This window comes from Artibeus jamaicensis, unplaced genomic scaffold (assembly GCF_021234435.1).
Source record: "Artibeus jamaicensis isolate MK-2021 breed Jamaican fruit bat unplaced genomic scaffold, CSHL_Jam_final contig_718, whole genome shotgun sequence".
Taxonomy (NCBI): domain Eukaryota; kingdom Metazoa; phylum Chordata; class Mammalia; order Chiroptera; family Phyllostomidae; genus Artibeus; species Artibeus jamaicensis.
In genome coordinates, this window is record NW_026521936.1 from 1,866,328 (window position 1) to 1,893,862 (window position 27,535).

Genomic DNA, 27,535 nt, shown 5'->3' on the forward strand with positions numbered 1-27,535 from the left:
CCGTCTTCCGTGTTTTCTCGTATGTAACAACTTGGACTACCTAAGTTTATGGTGATACATAAATAGCAAAGCTAATAGCGTAAAAGCAGCAGCTGTGGTTCCACTGAGTGCTGCTGTTAATGCCATTAGCACGACTATTTATATCGCCATAAATGGGGTTGATGGAGATATAAATAGTGCCATTATGGTTTAATGTATCACTGTAAACTTAGATGATGGTTATATAAAGCTTGACATTATTGCTATCAAATTTCATCATCATCAGAGTTTGATACTCCCTTGTAAGCCAGAGATTGTTTCCGTACCTATGTCCTGCTTTCCAGTTCAGCACCACAGAGTCACTGGGGGTGCCGCTGACTTGGATTGTGGAGGCAGAGTGGTGGCCCCACCTACTCAGGGCACCCTTAGGGTTTTACGTTGCCTGATACCCTCCAGTGTGCTTTCTGTGCCGCCAGAGGGAGGTGAAGACGGGTTGCCATGGGGATTCTGCAATGAGCATCCTGGGGACCATTCTCGCCTGTGCCCATGATTGGCGTACCTCCCCTGGGAGTTCTCTGCTTTGGTGATTGGGTCCTAGGCATCGGGAGACCTGGATTCTGTTCCCTGCATAAGTGACTTGCCAGCACACCTCGGGTGAACCCTCCATTTGTCGGGCTGTGCTAATGGGAAGACCACCTGTGTCCAGCCCCTGCTGGGAAGGCCATAAAGGTTTTGATGCCTGGGTCTGACCCCTCCCGGCAGAGCATTTAGTGAGATGGAATATCCCTGCCATTCCATTAACAAGGGAGAAGCAAAACTGCTCGGTGCAGCAAACTATTGCGTCCACTCAAAGAGGTGCCCTAAGGGACGCACCGTTCCCCGTTAACCACTTACCATTTAGTCAGCGGGGGCTGTTGGGCATCAGACAAAGCCGTGTTCCAGATACAGACGATGCTGGCTTTTGTCTTCTCACATGGAAAAAATGAAAAGGCTGTAAGCGGAGACCGGCCCAGAGAGCGGATCACGCCCTTGTGACTGGCCGTGCTCCTGTGAAGCAATATCACTTCATTGTCTAGTCGGGCTTAGAACTGTGCAGTAGGACATTTAGCTTCAACTATTTAAGGAAAAATATTGACATAAAATTATAAATATGCATTTTTTAACAGAAATTTTGAGAGATGGACTATAGTTTCATTCTCAAAATAGGCAGGTTCTTGTGTTGTCTCATAAAAATCAGTTTCTTTATGTCATAACTACTCAAATATATACAGGTAAACCATTTCTCACTTAGTTCTAATTCTGAAGTTAGCTTTGAATTAGAGAAAGGGTTCCTATTAAGTAATGGATTAACTCAGTATAGTTAATATCAAAGTCCCACTTCTGCAAACTTTTGTTACTGTTCTTAAAGAGAAGATTCGAGCTACCTTAAATAGTATCTGTAGCAGTATAGTAACAGTTTATTAGCTTGTTTTTCTTAATCAATTAAGTCCACCCTCAAGAAGAACGTGTTCCGTGTCCGCTCGGTCCCCAGCACTTTACTGCCTGCTCTGGGGAACAAGGTCACTGTGTCTGAGTCCATTTCTCTTTTGTCTGTTCATTCATATTGTCCTTTGGATCCATGTGTGAGTGAGACCCTGTGATATCTGTCTTTCTCTGACTGGCTTATTTCACGTAGCATAGTATCTTCTAAATCCATCCGTGCCATCGGGGAGGGGGTGGGGGGCTGGGTGGAAAAGGGGGAGGGGTTGAGAAGCACAGACTGGTGGTTACAGAGCAGTCACGGGGGTGTGAAGTCCAGCAGGGGGAGCTGGTCAGTAGTATCGTCGTAACTGTGGTCCCTGGTGGGTCCTGGAAATACCAGGGGCACCACTTTGTAGAGTACGTGGTCGTCTAACCACTACACTGTGCACAGGAAAAAATATTGGAAAGCGCAGAATGTTTTATGATTTAATACTGGACGGCGCAGTACAAAATTACTGCAACTGGTGCTCAAGAAAGGAGTGATAAGTGGTATGTTCGAGAAAGAGTTTGCATTTAGGAGGACACTGAGGGACGTGTGACGGCCGGCGCATTGGCGTTTCTCTCCCAGGGCTCTGTTCCTGGGGGCACGTTGGGGACCGTCGGTGAGACAAAGAGCCCTCCGACTCCTTGACACCACATGGCTGCGTTTCTCTCCCAGCACTCGGCTGCAGGGGCCCTTAATCTGTGTTTCACCTGGTACTTTAGGAAAACAAAAGCGCATCCAGTATTTAATTACAGATTGTAGAATACTTTTGTGTCTGAGACGTGTGTGTGTGTGTGTACATATATATATGTATGTGTATATATACAGAGAGGGAGAGAGAGGCTTCCTTTTCTGCAGGTGCCGTGACTGTTACACCTCACACCTGCGTTGCCGGGTAGCCGTCAGCAGTCTCGCTGGCCACCTTCGCTGGAACGATACTGGACCAGTAGTAAGCGCTCCACGTCACAGCACTTCCCAGCTTTTACGCGTGTATGATTTCCTTGGATACGGAGCCCCTCCCCCCCCAGGAGATGGGTGAGGTAAACATCAGCCTCTCTGTCTGACAAGTGAACAAAGTATCTTTTAAAATGTCGTTCACACAACACACTTCTGTGCCCTTGCGCAGCCTCTCGGAGGCCCCAGGAGGAAAAACAGAGCAGAGAATACGAAGGGTTCCACACAAGGTCAGGGTTGTTTTTTCTGCTGTCTTCCGTGAGTCAATCGCTGGTCACATTGGCTTAAAAACATGTCACTTGGGTCTTATCCCCGGACTCCCACCACCCGCTCACAGCCCGTTATCAATACTGCATGAATGTCACGGGGCTTAAAATCCAATTTTTGTAATTTAAAAAGTGCTATAGTGCATTTATCCTGTTGTTTATAGAGATTAACCTACTGTCATTTACTGAAGTCTGTGCAAAGCCACAGTTTAAAAAAAAAACAAATCCATTGTTGAAAACCGTCCTTCTCTGTTTGAGGAGCTGAGTGATGGCAGCCGCCAGAAGCTCACTTGAATTGGGTCCCAGTTCTATTCGCTGCTCTTGGAGAAGGAAACCATTTGTGTGGCTCCGACCAAGCGTTTTGGGGGCGCTGGTTGATTTCATCCTGCCTGCTGAGCTTCGTTTTTACTGTGATTCATCTGAACTCATAGACCCATCAAATCAAACTGCTAAAGAAAATCAGTGCGTCCTGCTCAGGTCTGCTGCCTTCCCCACCCAGCTCTGTAAAGTGCTTTTTCCCCCGCCCTTCAGCTACACTCAGATGGAAACGTCCATTCTAAATGAAACCGAAAGCATGACCGGGGATGGACAGTTAACCCTGATAAAAGACGCGGTAAAATTACCAGGCCCACTTAAACCGCGTGTCCACGCCTGGGAAGAAACAGAAGAGCCAGTTAGAGGGTCCACACCACGGAGGGAGTGGAAATTACATTCAAATTCATGTCCGTTCTTGGAGGGGGCAGCCCAACTCTTACGGAATTAGTTCAAAAAAGACGTTATTGGAGTGGGGGAAGTAGAAGTCTTATTCATACCATATACAGTGAACATAACTGATTATAGGACTAATGCATTTGCTAGATAACTGCTCTCTTCTTAGGCATATGAGGTAAAGATTTCCAATATTGCCCCTAGGGATACAAGGACTTACAACAATTAATTAGGAGGAAGTTTGCTGCAAAAGCAAGTGTTTCCAAGACACCCGGCTAGAAATAGTTCAGGAAACGTGTTCTGCAAGGGTGCCCGAGCTCGGGCCAGCAGCCCGCAGGGCGCGGAGTCGTGCCGGGGTTCCGTGTGAATTCGGTCACTTAGAGCTGCGGAGGTGACCCCAAAAGGCCAGAAGAAAGGGAGGCCAGTAGCAGGTCCGGTTCGGGAGCCCTTGGCACAGACAAAGCACAGGGAGGGTCAGAGAAATAAACACGGACTGCGTGGTATCCAAATGCTAGTGGACACTGCTCTCTGGGATGTCATCTCGGGTGCCCAGGTCACAGAAAGGCCACGCTGGCTTTGCTGCTGGACTTCTACACACCTGGACCGTAGCCAGCCCTTCCTTTACCAAGAAAGACAGATGATGACCTTCTCTACATGGTGTTTCGCCGCAGAGAAGACGTTTCTGGAGGGGGTGCCGAGGGGTCCCGTGTGCCCAGGGCACGTACCCAGGGGCACACGGGTGGGCCCGGCCGGCCCCCACGAGTATCCATGTGAGACTGACGGCAGTGAGTGAGGGCTGGACAGGGTGGGGGGCAGCGCCCCCCCGCTGAGGATGTGATTCTACTGTGGACAGGAAACCGCTCCCGGGTTCCAGAGAGGGGCAGAGAGCTGGCATGTCCCCTTTTCTCTGCTGTGACGGGCTGGGAAGAGACGAGAAGGGGAAAGGGCCCAGCGTGTTAGGACCTGCAGGAGGTGACACCTTTGACTCCGGTGTACCAAGGTGAAAGTGGAACCAGGGTGGTCAGCTGCTCGGCCAGTCGGTGTCAGAGCACGGGGCGGAGGTTCCAGAGCCAGTCCCGGACGGGAAGCATTTCATCACTCTCGGGGGTCATTTCTCGCCCTTCCCGGTTCCTTCCCACAGGACATAGCCGTGCCTACTTGCCTCCAGTGGGGCAGCAGCAGGAAGAGCACATCACGGGGTCCTGATGGCGGCCGTCCTAGGGGTCCAGTTGTGCAGACCTCGGCTCCGCAGGCAGGGAGCCTGGGTCGGCGGAGGTCAGGTGGCCGGCCCAGGGGCTCCCTGGTGGTTCAGCACAGCACACACAGAGAGAACGTTTGACACGAGCCTTCGTCTTTAGGGTTCCCCACGGCCAAGCCGCATGGTGGGTCTGACCCGGGTCCCCGCCCGTGAGCAGCTGAGCGAAGCAGTGGTGAGGTCTCGGTCTAACCCCACGCAAGAACACCCTCCTGGGGACCCTGGCAGAAAACCCGTAGCTTCGGGGACGAGGGACCCGTGGCAGAAAGTTGGTGACTCTTGTTTTCTTTATTCTTTTCTTCTTCTACTTTTAGATACATTTTTGGTGGATAGTAGAAGACAGGAAAAAAACTAGAATGATGTGTAGAACCCATTAACCTCAATTTTTTTCTAATTTCCCAGCCTCTGCTGCTACTGCCCAGGGCTGCTACTGACTGAGCGGCCGGAGCAGCTCTGAGAACAAGCAGAAGCAGGGAGTTTTCAGGGCCGAGACCCAGGCCGACCCCCGTGGAAGCACTGAGCCCTCCGGGTGGGCATCTCGCAGGGCAGCGCCAGTCGCAGAGCAGCATAGCGGGGAGCAGGGGCCTTCGCCTTGCTCTTCCAGGGTCGCCTGTGCGACTCGAGGCCACTGGGAGAGCTGGGCGGCTCCCGGGAAGAGTCAGCTCCTTGGTAGTTGTTTGGCCGTGCAGCTCCAGCGGCGGGCTCTCTGCGACCTGGGAAGTGGACGTGGTTGCCGTTGAGGGGACGGCGGTTCTCTGTTAGCATGGATGAGGTGTTTGTGGACGTGTGACTGACCTCCTCGCCTGGCGTGCGGAGGAGTCGTCATCCCCCAAGGACGTCCGTCAGAGAGGAGCCTTGCTTCCTCTCTGCCCCCTCCCCAGCACCTGACCCTCCTCTGAACGTGGCATTCTGCAGAAGTGTCAGGAGCCCAGACACAGCGGGGACCTGGTTCTGTAAAGTGAATCTCCGCGGTTGGGTTCGTTGCTGAATTCTCCAGTTGATTGCTCGGAACTCTCTGCAGGAGAGAGTTAGGCTCGTTCTGTTGGTTGTAAGAGTTCCCAGCGTGGAGCACACTGGAACCTAGAGGAAGACTAGGTGAAACAGAATCAGCCGATTCCAGGAATCTACTTCAACCTAACAGCCTTTACAGATGAAATCAGGATCAGTTTCCGTTTTATTAAAAGTGAACATTTTAACCGAGTGAAATGGAAGATTACTCGGGGACCTTGGTCAAATGCAGGGTCTGAACCAGGAAGTCTGGGCCACTGCCACTGTGGCCACCAGACCACACGCTTTGAGTGGCCCAGCTCCAGAGCAGCATGGTGACTGGCTTGGGCTTTGGAGTCTCGCAGGCCTGGGTCCAGTTCCAGACCCCCCTCCCTCAGCCACCATGTGCCTTTGGACAAGCTCCTTGACCTCTCCGGGCTTCCGCTTCCACCCGGTACAGCCTTTCCCCGGCTGCAGAGGAGAATCATCATGACCACCTCACTGAGGTGGTTCTCATGAAGCCTCATTCTCCACAGTCCTGGCGTGTGGCCAGGGCTCTGGAAGTGTTACTGCCGTCATTGTCATTGTATTAACTCACTGTGGCAAGACGGACAGGCTTGACCCTGGAAAAGTCTGCCTGTCTCCCTCTCCTGTGTTCCACTGTCTGCTCCCTTTACCCTCGGCTGTACCTGGCCTTGGACAAGACCCACCTCGTCTTGCAGCCGGGAGCCTGGCACCCAGCCATCAGCTTCCTTCCCGACTGGAGGTGGTGGCCGCAACACGGGCTTAGACCTCAGCTGCGTTTGCTGGGTTCCCAGGATGATGTCCTTCTATCAAACAACTCCTGCTCCCTTCTTTCTCGTCTCCTTTGCTCACTGCGCATGAAAGCCATCCCCTTTGCTTGCTGCCGTCTTTTGGCACTGGCCTTGGGGAACCTGGGAAATCCTAACCAAGCACAGTGGAAGCCCAGGGATATGGCCTGTGGTCACCACCCAGCGACAGTCTCAGAAGGAAGCCTTCCGTCTAGACTGGAAGTCAGCAGACTTCTTTCTATGAAAGAGGAGACAGGCAGTATCCAGTATTTCGGGCTTCCCGGCCTGTACGCAGGCTCTGTCCCACATACTTCACCCTGTGGCGTGGGAGCTGCTGCAGACCATGTGCAAACAAGTGGGCGAGGGTGCGTTCCAGTGAAATGTTTGTAGAAGTAGCTCACAGGCTGTATTTGACCTGAGAGCTGTAGCTCGCTAGGCCCTGGCCGAGATAGGTTAAATAGTTTTTAAATTCGGAAAACTGTGTAGGATTCTAAAATGCATAGGTTATGGGAGGTTGGGGCTGTTTTAGTGCAGATTTTACCTGTTGTTCAAACCCAGTCCTGGGAACCCTGGTGTAGAGCAAGGATTCATCTCCCCATCAGCTCTGTTCTCGTCTTCTCTGTGCACACTCGTGTTTCAGCCAGATGCACTAGTGCCCTCTGTACTTGTGCTCGGCGCTGACCTGGAGCCCCACCCCCCGTGTGAGTAGAAGACACACAGCCGACATTTACTGCGCTCAAGGAGCCTACAGGGCAGTTGGCGGTCAAGGCGTGAACACTCCAGACTGAACTTCACATTCGTCAGTGTAACCGTTTTCTTGCCTGGAATCCAGAGTGCCTTTCCACGGCTGTCAGTCAGATCACGGCACTTTTGGACTCGCAGCTGCCCAGGAGCGTCCCGTCACTGTGCAGATGCAAACCCTCCCCACATGCCGTGCAGCTGTTTTCAAGGCAGCGTCCTGGCCCCACACTGCAGCCCCACGGCTCTCAGGTGACCCCTGAGGAACGTCTGCTGGCGGTTTCTCCTGCCTCCAACCGTCTGCCCTGAGCCTTCCCTGGGCTGCAGGTCTCAGCTTCCACGTTCGTTCTCCCAGGAAGCCTCCCTCCCTCCCCGACCACTTCCTTCTCTACTTTCTTTGTAGAACGCACGGCTCTCTGGAACGTCTGTGCTGTTCTGACAGGGACGGCCCAAAGCCAGCATCCACGTCACGGTCCCTAACAGTGAGTGGGGACTCAGGCAGAGGTCTGCATCCAGGCACAGTGCCCGCCCCACGGGACACTGGCTGTGAGTTCACCGGGTGAATGAGAGTGCTCGAATAGGCACAGAAGATTCAAATAAACGTTTCAGACGACAATGGGGGCAGTGCCACGAGGCTCTTCATGACAGATTACAGGAAACTTGCACAGACAATAACTGCTGCGGGGTTTAGGAAAGGAGCTATCACGTGGTTTATAGGCACGGCTGTTTTTAACCACATAAAGCTTTGCACCATTTACTCCTCTTAACACAGCAAAAACTTTTATACCTTGCAAATCCCCCGAATCTGACGATTATCTTCACATTAAGGATTCAAGAAAGTCATCTTCTTCTGAGTTGTTACATTTTCTCCTTTTCTTTCTGACTTACGATGCATGTGATATATTGAATTTGTTGTTTAATCTAAATTAGGTTACCCCCCCAGCTGTTCAGAGATCCACGCACACTGTTGCACACTTCTGTTTATCCACGTGCCGAGGTTGTCACTGACAAAGTGACAGTTAGTCCGCACTTGAGACCCGTTGGCAGGGTGCCGGGCCGCGAGCCGTACACCACCTCGCTCTGGCACGATTGGAATTGCGCTCTGCTTCACCTGTTTTAGGATGCTGACTCGGCTTTGCAGAAAGCCTCTTCTCACGACCCAACTGCTCGCAGACCTCGGACACGCGGGAACTTTGTCGACGCAAACTTAAAGGATGGCCTGCTGTTGAGGTTTGCTGACAGTTCTGTAGTAGCAGTTTTACTGTGGTCGTTCGGGTTTTTAAAAAATTGTCCTAAACTATTGCAAACATTAGGTAAGATTTGTTTCACTGTCATTAGAATAGACGGTGAAAACTAATAGACATCAGAATTAAAATCCTGATTCAAAGCCCAGCAGGTATGTGTGTGGAAAACAGCGCATCTGAATTTTCTTTGCCCGTTGGAACGGGAAGCCGCGCCTTGGAACCAGGAGGAAGGTCCCACGTTCAGAAAGAAGTGGGTGACCCCGTCTCCTCTCCTCGCATTTCATCTCTGAGCCAGTCCAAGAGTCTTAAAGCAAGTGAGCAGCTTCAAGCTGCCTGGAAGGGGGAAAGACCAGTCGCTAGACCAGCCCTTCATCAAGTCTGTCTCAGTCCTTAAGTGTGGACAGAAAAACCGGACTCAGCAGGGCTGGCCTGTCTTTTGAGGAAGGAGGGGCTGTTTGCCTGTTGAGAGTCTCCCTGTCCCTTTTCCGTTTGGGTTTAGACGATGGAGCGGCTTCGCAGTCCTCGCCGCAGTTTCTCCGTCTGGTGCTGGAAGCGCCCCTTAATTCAGTTGTAGTGGATTATCCTGATCAACCTCGCGTTAAGGTATTTAGACCTTCAGAATTTAATTCTGTTACACTGAACAGGATGCAGATTAGGACTGGAATTTACAATGTGGCCCATTACTTGGGAATATTTTGCTGGTCTTCACCAGACTGGTGACGAGGCACATGTCTCAAACACGCACCTCTGGTTTTTCTCCCCCTTGTCACCCAAGACAATAGTGTAACTGACTCAGGAGGGCAGGACTGCCGTGGGGTGACCTCCTTTTCATTGGGTACTTGGTTAACGCTTACGGTTTGACCAAAGATACTAAGTTAGCCCTGACTGCCTCGTTTTCTCCATACCAAAAACGAATCACCAGAAAGCAAAAATTAGCACTTTTTATTAAATAAACTCACACCTTGAATTTGTGAAAAGAGAACATGACCCAAGAATTCGAGATGAGAAGATACTCTTATATAAAAATATCTTTGCTTACATGTCTTTATTCTTATGTATTTCAAGAAGACATACTCTTAATCTTAATCGTCCAAACTTACACAGAAAAATGCACCTGTTATTGTTGAAGTGTAATGATGGTTTGATGGGCTGGAATTGAGTCTGGGCGTGTCTTTGCTGTAGAACTGACAGTTCTCCAGGCTTGTGCTGATGACTCCAGGAAGAAGTTGCTTGGGTCTTGAACACCTGTAGGAAATAAGACTGTAGTTCAGGGTGGCATCCGTAATAAAGCAAACTCCACAGCTGCTCTCGGGGGCTCGGGACGGAGAATGGGCTGTCGATCCCACGCTGGGCCTTCGGTGGCCGCAGGGTTAAGTCCAGACCACGACTCTGCAAATCAGTGAATTGCATTTGGTGCAGTGAGAGAGCCCAACAAAAGCACCCCAGTTTCAGCATCAATTCTCAGGATCTCTGTTTTTGAGAAAACTCCTAAACTATGTAATTCTTCTGGCTTGCTTAACTCCAGAGTTGGGGAAGGAGAATTTATCCTACCCTTCTCCTCCTGCTGGCCAGACTAATATAAATTGATATGAGACAAGACTGGCAGGAGAAAAACAAATTAAAGTTTTATAACATGTATATCATGTTGGCAAGCCACTCCACATTCCTGGTCTCCTACAGAAGGGTAACTTCCACTAGTTCTCAGAGCTTCTGCTATGGCTGCTGTTACTTAAACAGAATCAGCCCAAATAATTAAGGCATGTCTGAGAGTGACAAATGCCACTGCCCCTGAAGCAGTAAATGAGTGACGAACTGTCCTCTAATTCAGATCAGGTCTGTACATGTGTAGGCCCAGAGTCCAGGGGTAAATTTGCATCTGTGGCCTTTTGTGCTGGTGTTTTCAGAACCATTTCGTGCTATTTCACCCACAAAGCCGTAAAGAACCGCAGACAGCCCTGTCTCTCTGGAGCATGCACCCCACGCCCCAGCTGGGGAAGAAGCAGAGAGCCGAGGGGCCGGGACCCTGCCTGCCTCTGCTGCCGTGTTGGTTAGCGCTCCGGGTCAGCAGCTCGTGGGGTCCGTGTGGCAGCCCCTGGGAACAGGGAGCCACCAGCATTTCCCGTGCGACTGCTGTGACTGCTGCGACTGCTGTGACTGCTGTGACTGCTGAGGGTGTGAGTACGCAATCAGTGTAAATTTAAATAGCCACACGGGCTAGTGGCTGCCGGACTGGGCTGCACAGCCCTAGAGTAAAGGGGTTCAGAACGAGCCTCCCCAAAGTGAGCCGCTTCAGTGTGCAGGCTACATGGAGCCGAAGGCAGCTCAGAGCAGCAGCTGCAAGAGGAATGCTGCCCCCTTCCTTCACTGCCTAGAGGGATTTAGGTGGGGGGGCGCGGTCCAGCAAGAGAGGCGTTACCACCAGCTGAATTTGGTCTTAGTCGACCCATCTGTATGGCAGGACAGGCAGCTAGTCACTGCACATCTGTTCTCCTTGTCTCCTGTGAGTCACCCTCGTCCCCTCTGCTGCCCCGGCCCCACCCCAATCCCTTAGCTCCAGGGGGCAGGTGAGACTCGGTTGCGCAGCTTGTTCTTGGGCCTCACTGTCTCTGTGCTCCCCGCATACATATGTGATAAAGTTTGATTTTCTCCTGTTGGTCTGTGTTATGTTGACTGCATTATTAGACCAGGTAAAAGAACCCGGAAGCATAGAGGACAATTTTTCTTTCATATCAGGAAAGTAATTAGCCACTCCAGAGGACCTGGTCCTACCAGGTCTAGAGGACCACAGTCTTGTCTGTGGCCACACGTGGGCCTGCTCTGGTCCTTCCCAGAGTGAAAAAGTCCTTAAGGTGTAAGAGGAGAAAAGGCGGGATTTTCCCTCGGGGACAAACCTGATGTTGCAGAAGACCAGGCAGGACCTGGGATAAATATCACTGCCTGGAAGGTAACGCAGAGAATTTTCTCGGCAGCTCAGTGAGATTCGCTCTGTACCTGTCAGCCAGGAGGACGGTACAGAATGCAGCCTTATATTTATTAACTGTAGATGGGCATTCTTTTTATGGTGAGGGGCTCCGTCTCACGGATGCATGCTGTTCCTGAAATAACTTGTCTGCACATTGGACTGTGTTTAGAAGCTTACTTCATCGGTTTCTTTTAAAATTTTATTTTTAGCTTTGTATTTTGAAATGCAGTACAATCTCAATATTGCTTATTAGCAAAAAAAAAAAAAAAAAGAAGAAGAAGAAGAAACACCTAAAGTAATAATATTTCGGAAAGATACACAGTTGCATGAGCCCGAGCATTATATGCACTGCAGACAGCTCATAAGGGATGCTCGGGTTGACCTGCCCACTCAGGCGCTCACACACCTTCCCCAGACCCGCCTTGGCCGGCCAGCAAGGGCTGCGCAGTGGGCACATGCTCCCACCAACCTCCCCGTTCCGCACCCCTCTCTGCCCCAAGGCCTCACGAGGGACGTGTGCACCCCCAACCCTTTTCGCTGCCACCTGTAGCGGCATCTGCTTTCTAATCCACCAGTTAAGTGTGAGTCGCTTGCAGTTCAGGGACACCTGCTGGTGCTTTGGGGGTGGCAGTGGAAGAGTGGCACCAAGGTAGGGCGTGAAGGCCTCGTCAAGCCAACTGAGGAAAGGTTAGGTGGGGAAGGCGGGCGCTAGAGACCCAACATCCGCACCTCCACAAAACCCGTGTGGTGAGATCCTCCCCTCCATTGTGACGGGGTCAGGGAGTGGGGCCTCTGGGGGGGGATCGCGGTGCCTGTAGGAAAGCCCAGCAGCACTCCCTGCCCCTTCCACAGTGCTGGGTCACGGCCGGCCGCTTGAAGACTCGGTGCCCAGGGTTTGGGGTTTCTTGGTGGGGGCTGGTCCCACAGGAAGCCCCTGCCTGGCGGGTGCCCGAGTTCCAGACTCCCAGAAGTGAAGCACACATCCCGTCACCTGTACCAGTAGTTAGGCACAGTGAGGCTCTCTTACCGGTTACTCGGTCTGCCTTGCTGGAATCCGAGTGTCCAGGTGCCAGCCCCTGGCCAGCCTCGTCAGCCGGCCGTGCCCAGCAGCAGTCCAACCTGCCCAGGGGCCCTCCCCTGCTTCCCCCACGCGTGGACACACAGAGGCGCTCTCCAGCAGAACAAAGCCTCCCTCAGCTTTCTCCTCTGGCTCCGTCCCCTTCTCCACACCAGGGGCCACCTCTCCCTCCGGCAGGAATCTTACCCACACCCACAGCTGCGCCTTCACACCTCGCCTCCCACTCCACACCCTGACTCTTCCCAGAGAGAAGTTGAAGTGCGGAGAACGTTCTGGTTTTTCTGTCGAGTGGATCGCTTGAATCCTGTGGCCTGGAGTTGCCACCGTGTCGGGCTTCTGAGCAGCGCTGCTGCTCACCGAGCAAAGTTCAGTGCAAGACGAAAGGGCAGGACCCCTCGTTAGAATTTCAGAAGGGCAACAACATTAAACCGAGCGTAGTGTCCTTCTAAGGCATCAGAGGTCACACTCCCATGTTCCTGAGGCCTGGGCGACGGCAAGGTCAACCCTAGTCCCTGGGTATCCTTGGGGTGTGGCAGACCTGTAGGAACTGGGTCTGTGAGCCTCGTTGCTCTGGTCGGATGGAACCTCAAGGAACATTTGTATGATGAGAATCAAAATGTGGGTGGAAAAGCGTTCAACACAGGGGCTCCCTATAAATACTGGTGAGACACGGCGTGTTGCTGAGGGTTTCCTAAATCTGCCTCGTCACAGGAGTTCCCTGGGGTGCTCCTCACAGTGCAGGTTTCCAGCCCCTCCCCAGAGAGTCGGGTTCAGAGTCCCCGAGTGGGAGCCCCAGACGCTGGCTTTAGGAAGTTTTCTAGATTTATAAGATAGGAAAATTACGGGAACTTTGGCTAAGAATACAACACCTGGGGCAGGTGGACCTAGGCTCAAATTCTCCACTTAACCAGCCGCGTGGAAGAGGAAGAATTATTTGATTTTGCGAAGCTTCAATTTCCTCATCTGTAAAATAGAGATAATTATGCTCAGTACAAAAGGTTGCTATGGCAATAAAATGAGACAAATGTATATAAAGAGCTTAAAACAGTGACTGGTGTAGTGAGTTCTCAATAATGGTAGTTACAAATATTGTTCAAAAAGAATAAAACCTCTCTAGACCCCTCGGTTTTGTGAGACGGAGGTTCAGTGCAGATTGCAAAACGCAGCCATCGGATTCCTGGGAAATTGAACTCCGTCCGAAATAATGAGTTGTAATTTGAGGTGAACAAAAGAATCGATTTTCAGCGGTGAGTATATTTTGAGCACCAGCTGTATACCAGACACTGTGACAGCTGCAGACACAGAGGCATGACCGACGGTCATGCCGCTAGGAAATCAATAACCTACATTAGCATGAGATCACAGGGTGGGAAGGTGCCTTGCTTCACAAGGATGCACAGAAAGGTAAACGCAGGAGGTGCGGCCATCACCTTGGGTGGGGACTGGAAGGAAGGCTGAGCGGATCTGTGCACGTCGTCTCACATGGGGACCGATGCAGTGGGTCGAAAGCTTGAGCTGAAATCCTAGGGTAATTAGCCCAAACTGGTAGCAGCAGAAGTTTCTTTAGAAAAAATACATACATCACACGTGGTAAGCATTGGGATACACACTCGAATGAGACAGTGAGACCCGAGCTGGGGCCCGAAACCCCTGGGAACTCCAGGCTGGGAGCCGACTGTGTTCTGTAGGCAGCGGGAACTGGGGACCCAGAAATGGGGGTGAGGCTGTAATCTAATTAACCTGGTCCCACGTGCTTAGCTTCAGAGATCCGTGCTCACAGTTTATCTTTCTGCACTATGTATTTTTGAAAAATAAAAGAAGTAGTGCTAATAAAGAAAACAAGGCAGTTCAGGGAAGGGGCAGCCACTGGTCTCCACCCAAGAGTCCTCTAACGTAAATGCACATTTAAAACTCCTCTCGCAACACAAGTCACGCCTTTGAAGATTTTAAAGCTGCTAATTTTAAGCAAGCCTTTCTTAATTGTGTGAAAACTCTCTGGAAAAGATAGCATTTTAATATTTATAACAAATCTGTGAAGTCGTTGGTGACTTGTTGCTGGCTTTCCTGTTTTGCTTCATTTATAAGTGGTGACAGTTGTGGGTGGAATCGTGTTCCCCAAAAAGACATGTTGGGAGTCCTAACCCCCAGGACCTGGGAGTGTGGCGTTGTCTGGAAAGAGGATCTTTGCAGGGGCCCAGGTCAAGATGAGGTCATGCTGGGTTCGGGGCAGGGGCCTATGGTACAGAAGGACTGGTGTCCTTATAAGAAAACAGGGGCACAGACCCACGGCAAATCAGGCCACATGGCGCTGGAGGCAGAGACTGGACCCGCCCTGTCACCAGAAAAGGCTGGGGCCTCCGGAGGGAGCCCACACCTGGGTTTCACCTGCCAACACCTGGGTTTCAGACTCTAGTCCCCAGAACAGCAAGAGAGGACATTTCGGTGGTCCATAGCGCCCAGTCTGTGGTGCCTTGTTGGGCCACCCCAGAACCCTAATGCAACAGCTCGGCAGCAGATCAGCCTCAGGAGCAGGCTGTGTGCACCTCGGCAGGGGAGGTTGAGACCTGGGTGGGCCGAGGTGAGGGTGGGCTCGTTGAACGTGGAGTCCACAGGCTGCGAGACAGTTTCTCTGGGAGCAGGAAGCTCTCTCCACAGGAAAACCTCGGCCATTCCCTAGCGAGAGGAAGCCTTTGTGGTGAGCCCAGGAAAGGTAGCAGTTCTCAGGTCACGATGGTGGTGCAGTGCTGACTGCCAGGGCCACCTACTAGGCATCCTCCATGAGGCAGGCGAAGCTTAAACCCCTCAGAGTCGCACAGTAAATGGCAGAGCTGGAGTTGGACCCGGGCACACTGACTCCTGAGCCCGTCCTCTGAGCCTTTGCAGTCCAGCGAGGCTGTGCCAGACTCGGGCCAGGAAAACCTAGCCCTTTGTGTAACGGGGACAAGTTCTGGGCTCCCGGACAGCAGGCTGTGGGCTCTGGAGCTCCGCGGAGAGCTGTAGAGAAAGGAACACCTGTACTCACTCCCTAGGGCTGCCTTAGTGAGCTACCACACACCGGCAGCTTGCACAGCACGCTGCTGTCCTCACAGTTCTGCAGGCGGAAGTCCAAATTCAGGGGTCGGCTAGGCCACACTCCCTCCAAGGGCTCTGGGGGCGGGTCCCTCGGTCCCTGCTTTCTAGCTTCTGGCAGCTCATGGCCTCAGTCCCTGCCTTCATCTCCTCACCACCATCTCCTCACCACCATCTCCTCTCCATGTCTGTGAGCCTGGTGGTGTCTCTCACAAGAAGGCTGTCGTGGGATTTGGGGGCCAGCCCAATTGAGTACGAACTCATCCTGATCTTGACCTTGATTCCAGCTGCAAAGACCTTATCTCCAAATACAGTCGCATTCTGCATGGACATGGATTTTGGAGCAACACCATTTGTGCTACGATGGCCAAGAAACGTCTGTCTAGTGTAGCAGAAACAGGGCCTAGCCGGAGCCTCTGGCCCTCTGAGCCCCAGAACTGTGTCTTGGGGGCCTCAGCCTTCCCTCCAGGCATTCAGCCCAGCTCTGTGTGGGGCGAGGGCCCGAGGCGGGCTGAGCCGGCTTCCCAGGAGAGAGACCTCCAGGCAGGGGTCTGAGCCGCCCCCTGGGAAAGCCGTGGCCAGGTCCCTTATCGGTGAAATCCATTGTTTACCATCTTGAAATCAATGTGCTTTGAAGCATTAGAGAACTTGGTCGTGAAGGTGAAGACTGCAGTAATCAGAGTCGCCAGCTGGAGAGTGGCAGGACCCCACCGAATCAGGACCCCCCACTCCAGGTGGAGGTAAATCCAGACACACACACCTGGGCTGTAGAAACGCTGTTAATGGGCCTCTGGCTTCTTGAGGGCCTGCTCTCTAGACAACCACGTGGACGAGCCCCGTGGGCGGTCCTGGGCGGGGTTTTCAAGTCTGTTTATCGGAGTGCCTAGAGGAGTTACAAAGTATTTCTGTAGGGTTCTCCGATCTGTTTTTTAACTGGTATTCTTAATAGTTCTGCTGTTAAGTAAGGCTCATCCATTAGCTGCTGTTCAGAAATAAGCTTCACTGTTTATCAATTCATACCCCGATGTTCATGGTTTTCTAAGTGGATGCCATTTTCTGTGTCTGTACATTTTTACTAAACCTTAAGTTATTTTATGCCTAGAAAAGTCTGTTCCTGGAAAAATCTATTTTTTGCTGCTAAAAAAGACCATTAATTCCACGAATGCTCTCCCCGTGGCTCGATGCTGCGTTTCTGCAGCGCAGCTGGCTGCGTGGTAGTTAATTCAGATGAGAAGTGCGCAGTGTCTCCCAGGTCCTACAAGACACTGGCAATTTAGTGCTTTAGCTGTGTTTTCCCCTCCAGTTCCCACACCCACCCCCTGGGTCCTTTCTCAGTGGGAAGATGATAAGCAGATACTTTTTCAAAATGACAACAAAATGTTCATCAGGAACATCATAAAGGTTTGGTAGACTACATATTTATTCAGAACAAGCATTGCAGTGGATCTTTACCCTTTTTTAAAATTCAGAATTCCCTTGTCTTTGGTCCCCATTGCTAGGAAAACACCCATTTTCACACACATGCACAGCTGTGCGTGCGGTGTCAGAGAGACGTGCAGTGTCAGAGAGACCTGAGACACTCAGGTCACACGTGGCCCCCGGGGGAGGGGGGGGAGGCCTGGAAACCAGTGTCGTCCTTTTTTGTCCATTCATTATCGTAATTAATCATTTCTCTTAGAAAAATTCTTCAGTTGGCCAGCAGGATTCATTTAAATGACACACTTTTGTCGAAAATCTGGGGTTTTTTACAGGAAAAAATAATTTTTAAATACAGTACTGCAGTTCAGGATCTTCCAACCCTCATCCTGACCTCCCCACCTCGGTCTCCTTCACGTGACTTCAGCTCCTCCCCTGGAATGTCGGTGCCTTTGAACCCAGGAGCCAGTCTGTTCGTCACTCCCCCTGCTGCAGAGGAACCTCAAATAATGCTATTATTTAATTTTTTTTTAATTAGGGAGGGTCAGTATGTTAGCAAAACCTCTCTGGTTTTAGTTTTAGGGAGGGTTTCATTAACATATTGACTGAAATGTATTCACTCTAAATGCAATCCCACAGAGTCCAAGAGAGGTCTTCCTCCTGTCTGATGGCATTAATGAAGAGCAGTGTTAGGGAGGTGGAGCTTGGGGAGGAGTCCCGTGGGGAACTGGGGTGGGGGACAAAGGGCGGGACTGGGACTGAAGGCACCCACCTCGCTGAAAAGCCTCCTCCTTTCCCTGGGACACTTCCTAGTGCTACTCCATCCCAGGAGATGAGGGTGTGTAGAAACCTTGAATAAAACATTTACGTGGCTAGCCACTGTCCTTCACCAAACTTCATGATTTATTAAATTTGTGGGTAATGATCTTTCTTTTTGTTTAATTAGCTCCCTTATAAGGAGATTTTGTTCTTAGGAGTTTCACTAATTAAGATAAACAGTCAGACAATTAGCTTCTTGGCAACAAAAACTACTTCTTGTTTATCTCTATATCCCCAATGCTTAAGACAGTGTTCGGCATAAATACTGTGTTCAGTCAAGATTATTATATGCATATTTCTTGAATGAAAGTAACAAAAGTATCTTACTACAAATGTGATTTATTAACTAATTCCAGAAAAGATTTATAGTAACTTACAACAATTTATGCAATAAGAGATAGCATTAAATATTAAAAGTATTGCAAGAATATACTAGAAATAGAGCAAATAAAATGATATATTGCTTATAAGCAAATTTCTCTTTTAACAAGTAGACAAGGTATCTCTTGAAGCAAGTATTCTAATATTCCAAATTCTTTAAAAATTATACCTAGCCTAGAACAGAATTTCTAGTATGTGATTATGTCTTATATTTTTAAAAGGTATTTGTCAGTCAGCTGCTTTACATTAATTGTATAGTTATTAAGTAGAATTATTGCCTCCGATATTTTTCTTTGCTTACTGTAGAATTAAAAATAGCCTTTTTAAGTCTTAAGAACATTAATAAGAGAAGCTCGATTATGTGAACACAGCTAATAATACTTTGTGTTCATTCTGGCAGGCATTGTGCAAAATGTCCAATGAATGTGAGTACCTTTTATGAAATATGAAAACCTTTGTTCGTCTGCCCCTTGGATGCAGGTCCCTTAGTCTCCTGCACCCGTTGTTCTTTTTATTCTTTCACACAGAGCCTCTTGCAGCAAGCTCTCGTGAGCCCATACATGACCCAGCAGGGTATTCATTTCAGGCGTTGTATACAAATAGGGTTTTCTCTCTTGGCCCCTGTTCTTAAAAATTTAATTAAAATGCTTCACTCTCTCATCATAGAAATATATTCTTTTCTAACCTTAGCCTTGTTATCAGTTATAGTTTGGTTAGGTTTTTAAATAAAACTCGATTTTTTCCTCGGTGCCTCAGACAGGAAGGGAGAATGCCCCCATGGAGTACCTGTCAGCCTGTCCCAGGGAAGGATTTCTGATTGAACCCCTGTCTTCTGTAGCGAATCCAGGTAGCTTATGAAGCCAGGACATGCGAGTTGCAGAATAAACAACAGTGCTGCATTCCTACTTCTTAGCCCGAGGAAAACATTCCTAAGTGGACTCGGTCCTGCTCTCCTTGGGTACATTCTCACATTCCCCATCACGGATTTTCTCGGTAACCTGCCATCCTGTAGAACATTCTGTTTCTAGATAAATGCTTTCCATTTACTTACGGGTGGGCCCCACCTCCCTAAGTAGGCCTGGAGCTCTGCCAAGGTTCCCCCTGGCACGGCCCTGGAGATGCCAAGAGGGGACCGGGGGCCGCTCTGCCATCGTTGTGTCCTTTCTCGCTGGTGTGATTGTGGCATCTTGCAAAGGGCCAACAGATGCTGCTGTTACGCCTTCCCAAAGCCCTGCTGCTCCCTGAGCACGCCGTGCGTCTGCTCGAGGACAGGGAGACGCTGCAGGACATCGAGATAGAGGGGTGGACACACAGGTGCTGACTGGAACGTCGGGGTTCTGGGCGAATGAACAAACCCTCCCCCCAGATGCCCAGGCTTGTTTTAGGAACATGTGACCCATGGAAGATCTGTCATAGACTGATCTGAACGAGCCAAAACCATCTGAGGGCCCTCCATTCCCAGTGAGTGTGGCGCCTTGCTGATTGAATAGTTCAGCACAATTTAAAAGTACTGTTGCTTAGTCACTGACGAGACTTTTGTTTTGATTTGATTCTTCTTTAAAATGGTGTAACCACAGCCACTGCACTTGGATGTAATCCCGTAGGGGTGCCTTCTTCTGGGGTCCGCGGTCCCCTAGGAAACCAATGCTTGCGGCAGATTCTTATGAGATTCTGCAGCCCTTCCCAACAGCACTGGTCTAGTGTCTGATTCACTTCTTAAAAAGCCTGCACACATCCGCAGTCTTGGGAAGAAACACACACACTCTAGAACACAGAAAGATGAACATGTGACACGCAGATGACCACGTACCCGTTGCGTCGAAACCGCCCCCTCCGAGTGCTGTCCAGAGGCTCATGGAAGCACAGAGTGAGGCCCAGGCGCCGGGAGAGCAGCGCTGTCAGCCTCTGAAAGCCAGGATATCGATGGGACCAGATGGGAAAACTCGGGGACGGCTCTCTGAGAAAGAAGCCTGTGCTTGATGCCAGTAAGCTCAAGAGGACGTGTGTGTCCCAGAGAAAAAAAGTCCTGCATTAGGCCGACAGATTTCACACCAGGTGGCTCAGTGCTAAAGGTTTTTATTTCTTTGTCTTCGGTTTGTTTGGTTTGGTTTGGTTTTAACATGTGCTCTGAGGAAAAAAGAGAAAGAATCAATGGGAGAAATCTTAAAATATACTCTGTCCTTTCATGAAAATGAGCAATTCAAATAATTTCCCTCGGTTTTCAAGTAGATGTACTCCGCAATCTGTACATTCAAGTTCCCTGTGCATCTTCCCGGAGCAGCAGGTCCCCGGTCCTGCGGGAACACACAGGATCCCAGGCAATAGTTCGTGAGCTGTTGTCTGTCTGGCGAACAGATTTATGGAGACGTATCTGTACATCTGACTTCCCGTCTAGAAATAGGAGGAGAGGTTGCTTCTGAGAGCCGTTTTTACAGAAAAACTTACTTGGAAAAAACTAAGGACTGGACAGTTCACAGTCTCTTACAGCAATGACGGCCCAGGGAGCGTGCAGCCCAGGAGCCTCCCTCGTCCCCTTTGTGACATCTTGTCCTTAAGAGCTTATAGATGGAAAGGGATACCTTGTCTTCCACTAAGTACACACATATTTCACAAGATACCTGAATTTGCCCTCCCCAAAACAGAGCAAATTCAGAAAATACAGGGCTTTTTCATTTGGCCTCGGGGGATTACTTCAATTGCCTCAACAGCCTACCACAGTAGAAGTATCAAATTCTTTAACATTCAGATAAATAAATCAGGCCGTTTGTGGAGAAAGTAGGATAGCCCTCACTCTAGGCAGTCTTTCCACATGACAGTATAGGGATAATCTGTCTCATGACAAGCTGAGCTGCATCAGAAGCCTTGAAACTACGTATTTATGTGAACGTCTGGCTGAAAATACTGTTAGAATGTGAACGTGAAACCTGCCACCATTTCCCAGGGAATGTGACCTTGAGACTGGCTTTGGCAGCTGAGCAAATTCACTCAGTCCCAGGGTACATCCAGCGCCGTGAGAACTGGCCGTGGTGCTGAAGTTGTTGGGTCTGCGCTCCGGGTTATATTGGTGGTAGGGTGTGGTAATAAGGGCCAGTGTGCTGCTCCAAATACCCTTTTTAGGGTTAAATTCTCACCTACTTCTTGTCGTTACTCAGAACCTGGAAGAAGACTTGTAAGTGATTTCCATTCCTGTGTTGATTTGGAAGGGGCGGACAGAAGAGGGGAGGCAGAGAAATGTGTTTGGAGCACTTTTTGAAGATGGATAGAAAGAGCCATGAGTCTGAAATGCAGGTGGCCTCTCAGAGGGAAAAAGTTTGAGGACATGAACTCTCTCCTAGGGCCTCCAGGGAGGGTGTGGCCGCACCAACCCCGGTCAGACTTCCAAGCAGCAGTGTAAAACGGTAACATTTTTGTCTTCAGTTGCTACGTCTGTGGTCATTTGTTACAGCAGCAATAGGAAACTGATCCCTTGCCCAACTGTTGATTTTCCTAGATTCATAAGGAACAGGACTTGTATGCTAAGATGTTTCCCGGAATAATGGGAACTTGCCACTCTGCGCGTAACTCATCTTCGAAGCAGAAACGCTGTTTTGGTTCAGATGTGTGAGATTCCTTTGCAACATCCTTGTGACTGAGCCACAGGGCACTAAAATGTTTCTGCTGCCGTCACAGAGTTGTCCTTCATAGTAAACATCTTAAAGACCATAAGTCTGATGTGCTTTGAGAGTGATCCCAAGTTCGACCAGAGTTAGTCCTTGAAATTGTATAACAGCCTGTAAATTGGATGGAAGGGGTTAGGTGAGCGTGCACAGTTTTATGCCCTATTAGCAACTGATAATCAAAGAAACAGTGGGATTTCTGGAAGCTCATATTTTTCCTTACAGATTTTGCCCTGCATTTGTAAGACTGACAACCTAAGGCAAGCAGCTATTTATATTTTGCGACATTCCTGTTATTTGCTTACATTTTCTAGAAAAGCATTATTTTTAATTGATGTGGTTATTTCTTGTCTTTCTAGTAAAGTATTCCAGACTAATAAAAAAGCATAAAAGGCCCTGGCTGGTGTAGCTCAGTGGATTGAGTGCAGGCCTGCAAACCAAAAGATTGCGGTTCAATTCCCTGTCAGGGCACATGCCTGGGTTGCAGGCCAGTTCCCACCAGTTCCCAGCAGGGGATGCACCAGAAGCAACCGTACATTGATATCTCTCTCCTCTCCTTCCCTTTCCTACTAAAGATAAATAAATAAATAAAATTTTTAAAGGCATAAAGTAATAAAACAATCTTTCAGATGGCAACCACCAGCTGTACCATTAGAAACAGCACCCTGAGCCCTGTGTGCCGGTCCTTCATCCAGTTTCCCTCCTCTGCGTCTGCCGAACTCGTCATTTATCACTCGCTTGCCTGTCTTCATGCTTTATTTATATATATGTATATATAGGCACTGTTGTCTTTGTACAGTGGTGGGATATAAAAATGAATGTACAAAGTGCAGCTGGTCAAAGCAGTATTAATAATCAACAAAAAACTATGATGTTTTGTAACCTTTAAAAATATGTCAGAATATTTTCAAACTCTCTTAAGTATCAGTAATGAAGATAGTGTAAGACAAGAAAAAATTAGTGAAACTAGTATGTATGCGGTTCCCTCTGATTTGAAGCATCAGGACAGTGCAGATGCCTTTTTATTTCTTTGTAAAAACCTGTGAGGAGCAGTTCAGACGGTGCCTCCTGTCTTCTCACTGCCAGCCTCACGGTACACCTTCCAAGTTCGGATCGGCCCCTGCCGTGGGCCCCTTCAGTGTCGTGAGCCATCTCTGAGAGCCCCCTCAGCGGGAACTGCTGTACCAGCGCCACTTCCTCTGGGACATCTTCCTGTTGGTGCCCCCCAACTTTCCTCATTTCCATCATTACCTTCCCTTCACGGCAGCTCTGTCTGCACCAGAGTGTCAGACGACGGCGTCGCCTGCAGCATCCTCTACAGCTTCACTGCCGCTCGGGGTGGGTCCCCTCCCAGCGTCATCGCTCTTCATTTCCTCCATGCACGCGTGCGTATGCTGGCCAGCTCCCTCTTGCCGGCGTCCATTCCTGTGAAATGTGGCTTAGGGTTTTCACTGGGAGACAAAGAGGTCACACGACTGCATGCTTTGCTGTCTACACACGAAAACAGTCAGATGAGCAGGGGCCAGTCGCCAGCCTACTTTGCAGAGAGGGATGGGATGGGACGGTGTTGATGGTGCTCGTCTGCCATTCAGGTAGTTAGTGTTTGCGGACAGAAGAGCTGGCGATGAGACCTGAGCACTGTGTATCAGCATCATGAAATGTGTGCTGTGTAGTTATTCAGCTGATACACCATGGTGACCAAATCTGAGTAATGGCGGGAGGCCGGTGTGTGTAACTAAACCGTTGCAGCTTAAAGACACGCACGTCAGACTTTGCAGAGCAACAGGGAGCGTGTGCGTGTGTGTGCATGTTTGGCATATTTTAAACTTTAAATAAATCCCATAAAAATACATATCTTTTCACAAACTCACTTCATTTATTCAACATTATGTTTCTAAGTTAATTATATTGATGCACGCAGCTATAGTTCCATATTTTTTTCTTTTATATGCTATTTAATTCATATGGCTATACTCCAAATTATTTACATATTCTTTTATGAAAATTTAGATTGCTTCCAGTTTTTTATTATTGCAGATATTACTCTCCTCTGAGAATTCATTCACTGCTTCTGTGTACTTATGTACAAGTTTCTCTGGGGTAACCATATCTAGGAGTATAATTACGGATTGTAAACCTTATTAGATGCTTCGAAATTGCCAAGTTACACTCCCAAGTAAGTTTCTAAAAGTTACTTTTGGCTCAACTTGCTCCATAATAATCACTACTGCATAGTTAGTTTTACCGATTTGATCATATATAAACCAATAAGAATAGACTAGTTAATTAGGATTTTCCTGGTTAATGGTGAGACTGAGCATATTTTCATGTTTCTTCAAATGTTTTTTACATTTTTGACAATTCTATTGATATATATTGATTTATATAGACCGAATATTTAAAGGTATAATTTATGTACATTGCAGTATCATCACCGAGTCTCCATCTTGTCTTTTCAATGATCATATGTTTTGATGCCTAGACTTTAATTTAAATATTGTAGGATGTACTAGAATTTACCATATCTCTTTTTTAGTTTGTGTTATAAGAGTATTGTCTTGTGTGCTCCATGCATCAAGATAATGCCCCTTTTTTCTTCGAAGAGTTTTAGTTTTTTTCTGTCTTTAGGTCACCGGTGTATGTGGAACTCACTTTTGCTATGGCATAAAATAAGATCCAATTTCGTATTTTTGACATGTGAGCAACCAAATTTCCCATCACTGTGAGAAAAAACCCTTCCGCGCTGACCTGCGGAGCCACGGCGGCCATGCCTCGTTTTTTAAAATCAGACTTTGTTTTCTAAAGCAGTTTTCAGTTCACGGCAAAAATGTGCAGAAGGTACAGGTATTTCCTATATACTGCTCCATTATCAACATGTATCACCCGTTTGTACACACAAGACTCTCTTTTGGGCCCCGGCTCGTGTGGCTCAGTGGACTGAGTGTCAGCCTGTGAACCAAAGGGTCGCCTGTTCCATTCCCAGTCAGGGCACATGCCTGGGTTGCAGGCCAGGTCCCCAGTAGGGGGCGCGTGAGAGGCAACCACACACTGATGTTTCTCTCTCTCTTTCTTCCTCCCTCCCCCTATCTAAAAATAAATAAATAAAATCTTTAAAAATGTTTTTTTGAAAAAGAGTTTTTGGGGGACCCACCGCGTTGTTCCCTTGGTCATATTGTCAGCGCTGCACAAATGTCAAACCATTGAGATCTTTCTGATGGGATTTGATCTCTGATAGAACAAGTCTCCCTACCTCACTGATTTTTAACAACTTTCTTAAAGGTTCTAGTTAAAATTGATGAACTAGTATCTTTTAATAGGTTATATCTTTTATTCATATGTAAATAGAGTACATCTTTTAACTGTTGTGTGTTTATAGAAATGCCATCTTTGATAGTGTTATTTAGCTATAATTCACGTGTCATTTAATTCACCTATTTAAAATGTACAAGTCAATAGCTTGTTTTTTGAAATGTCATATATAGTCATAAGTGTTATATTTCTGAGATTCATTTAAGTTGTTACCTGTAGTGAAAGCCGTTTGTTTTCGCTGTAGAGTGTCCCCTCCGTAACCACGTCACTATCCGTATTTCCAGTTTAGGTTATTACTTTGTGTATTCTTTATTTCTGTCATTTCCTTCTGGTTCACTTTAAATCTGCCCAGCTTTCTAGATAGTATTTCAGTTTCTTCTCCTCTACCTTATAAGCATTTTAGTTACATTGGTTTTTATCTTGTTTATAATTATTCTACTGTGCTGAGGATCTAGGGCCTTTCCTCTGGCGATTTTCATGTCTTATTTCCTCTTCTGTGTGTTATTTTTTTGTTGCCCTTTGGTTTGTCATTTGCACTCTGCATCTCAGGGAAGGGTGTCATCTTCAGTTGAAGTTGTTGACCTGAGAAGATTTGCATTTGCTTCAGCCACATGGGTCGGCCACGGGACCCAGGTTGTGCCTCGATGCATAGTCTGGGTCGGGGTTACGCTCATTGGGGGGGTTGGGGCTTCCTGGGCACTCGGAGAATGTAAATGTAAACCGTAGCCTATGTGAGGACAGGCCTGTCCGTCTGATTGTCAGGAGGGCGTAGGTTTGGTTTGTTCCCTTATGTTTTGCTTAGCCTGTGTCCTGGTCAAGACAGATGACTCACCACGATTTCCTGTGTCCAGTAGTCACTGCTTCCCAGCCCCGCCTGTCACTGAAGACAGAGCCTTGAAGGGTCTTAGCTCTTTGCAGCTTCTGGAGTGCAGCCCCCCCACCCTGGGGAAGCCCAGGGCACTTCCCTGGCCCTGGGAGGCTGTGCATGCTGGATCCTCTGCCCGTCTGAGATAAGGGACCTTGCCGGAGAAGTGCCGGCTCACCACCCTGATGATATCCCGCTCTCCCGTTCCGCGTCCTCAGGACTTGCCTGCCCTCCTCAAGTGCTCAGCTGTGCGTGGAAGGAACACTCGTTATGTTCGATGCAGCATTTACAGGAATTATTTTGGGGATTTTCAGAACCCTTAGTTTGTCATACACCAGAAATGGAAAGTGGTGCTATCTTCTTTAAAGAATTGAAGACTATTTTCTGAATATAAACAAAACAGCATGGCCTAAATGAATTCATAGAATTGCCTTGTAAAGGGAGTCACACCAGGAACAATAGCATAAAATATTCACACTCATCACTCTCATTTAGTTATCAAGAATTAATTAAGCTTTTATTTTCTTGCATGGATTTCCAAGTTCCTGATGGTGAACTTCCAAAGGTGAAGGTCACGTTATTTCTAAACATCAGACCGTTAGAAGTGACTCTTTCACCATGACACACAGGACCCCCGTCAGTCCTGGCACACACTCGGCGGGTCTGTGGGGCAGGCACACGGGAGACATTCCTGGAAGCGGAGTTGCTGGGTAAGGCTGTCCCAGTCGAGTCTGCCCTCAGCAGACTAACGGTGCTTGTTTCCCGCACCGTCATCATCACACCCTCATCAGGCTCCCATCATGCTCCTCTCTGACAGCCCGGTAAGGGGGAAACAGCGTGACCCACTACAGTTGGAATTTGTTCTTCTCTTATTATGATGAGTCCTGAATGCGACCCCCAGATGGACGAACAAACAGCTGATATTCTGGGAGTTTTCACAGTGAGGAAGGCACATGGTAGAGGTTCAGTTCGGGAGCAGCTTGTGAAACGGACCGTGCTCCAACCCCCGAGTGCAGACAGTAGCAGCTCATTCTCACACTGACCTCATTCAAGATGAGAGAGGTGCTGTGCTGTTCCAGTGTTCTGGTTTCAAGGGCTTTCCTCCGCACAGAATAAAGAGCGGGACGGAAACGTCGCTGAAGCTCTAGGTAAGCGGATTACGCGCTATCCGCAGTGAACGCTCAGTGCATCACAGGGCAAGGACTAAAATACACAGAGGTATCAATGTCATCATACTTCAAAAAAGTAGTCAGGTGCTCACAGCATACTTCTTGGAAATAGACTAGTTGGGAACCCCATCCTCCCCTGCTTCCGAAATTCATGCCACCGTCCCAAGCATCACAGGGGTGGGGACCCAACAGCCAGCAGAAAAAAAGATATTATTACTTCATTGTGTCTCTGTGTCTGAAGAAAAAGAAAAGAACACTCTCAAAACTCACTAAGTGAACCTCCCCTTGCAGATCATTGACCGGAATTGAATCATTGAGTATGATAATGCCGAGAAGACTATGAAATAATGCAGCACTCCTGAAT

At 48.8% G+C, this 27,535-nt stretch overlaps 1 protein-coding gene across 1 annotated transcript in view; it reads left to right on the forward strand.

The window, feature by feature from the left end:
* CNTNAP2 (contactin associated protein 2) overlaps positions 1-27,535 on the forward strand; it is a 1,645,556-nt gene that overhangs the window by 1,386,619 nt on the left and 231,402 nt on the right. The gene's annotated exons all lie outside the window — the stretch shown is intronic.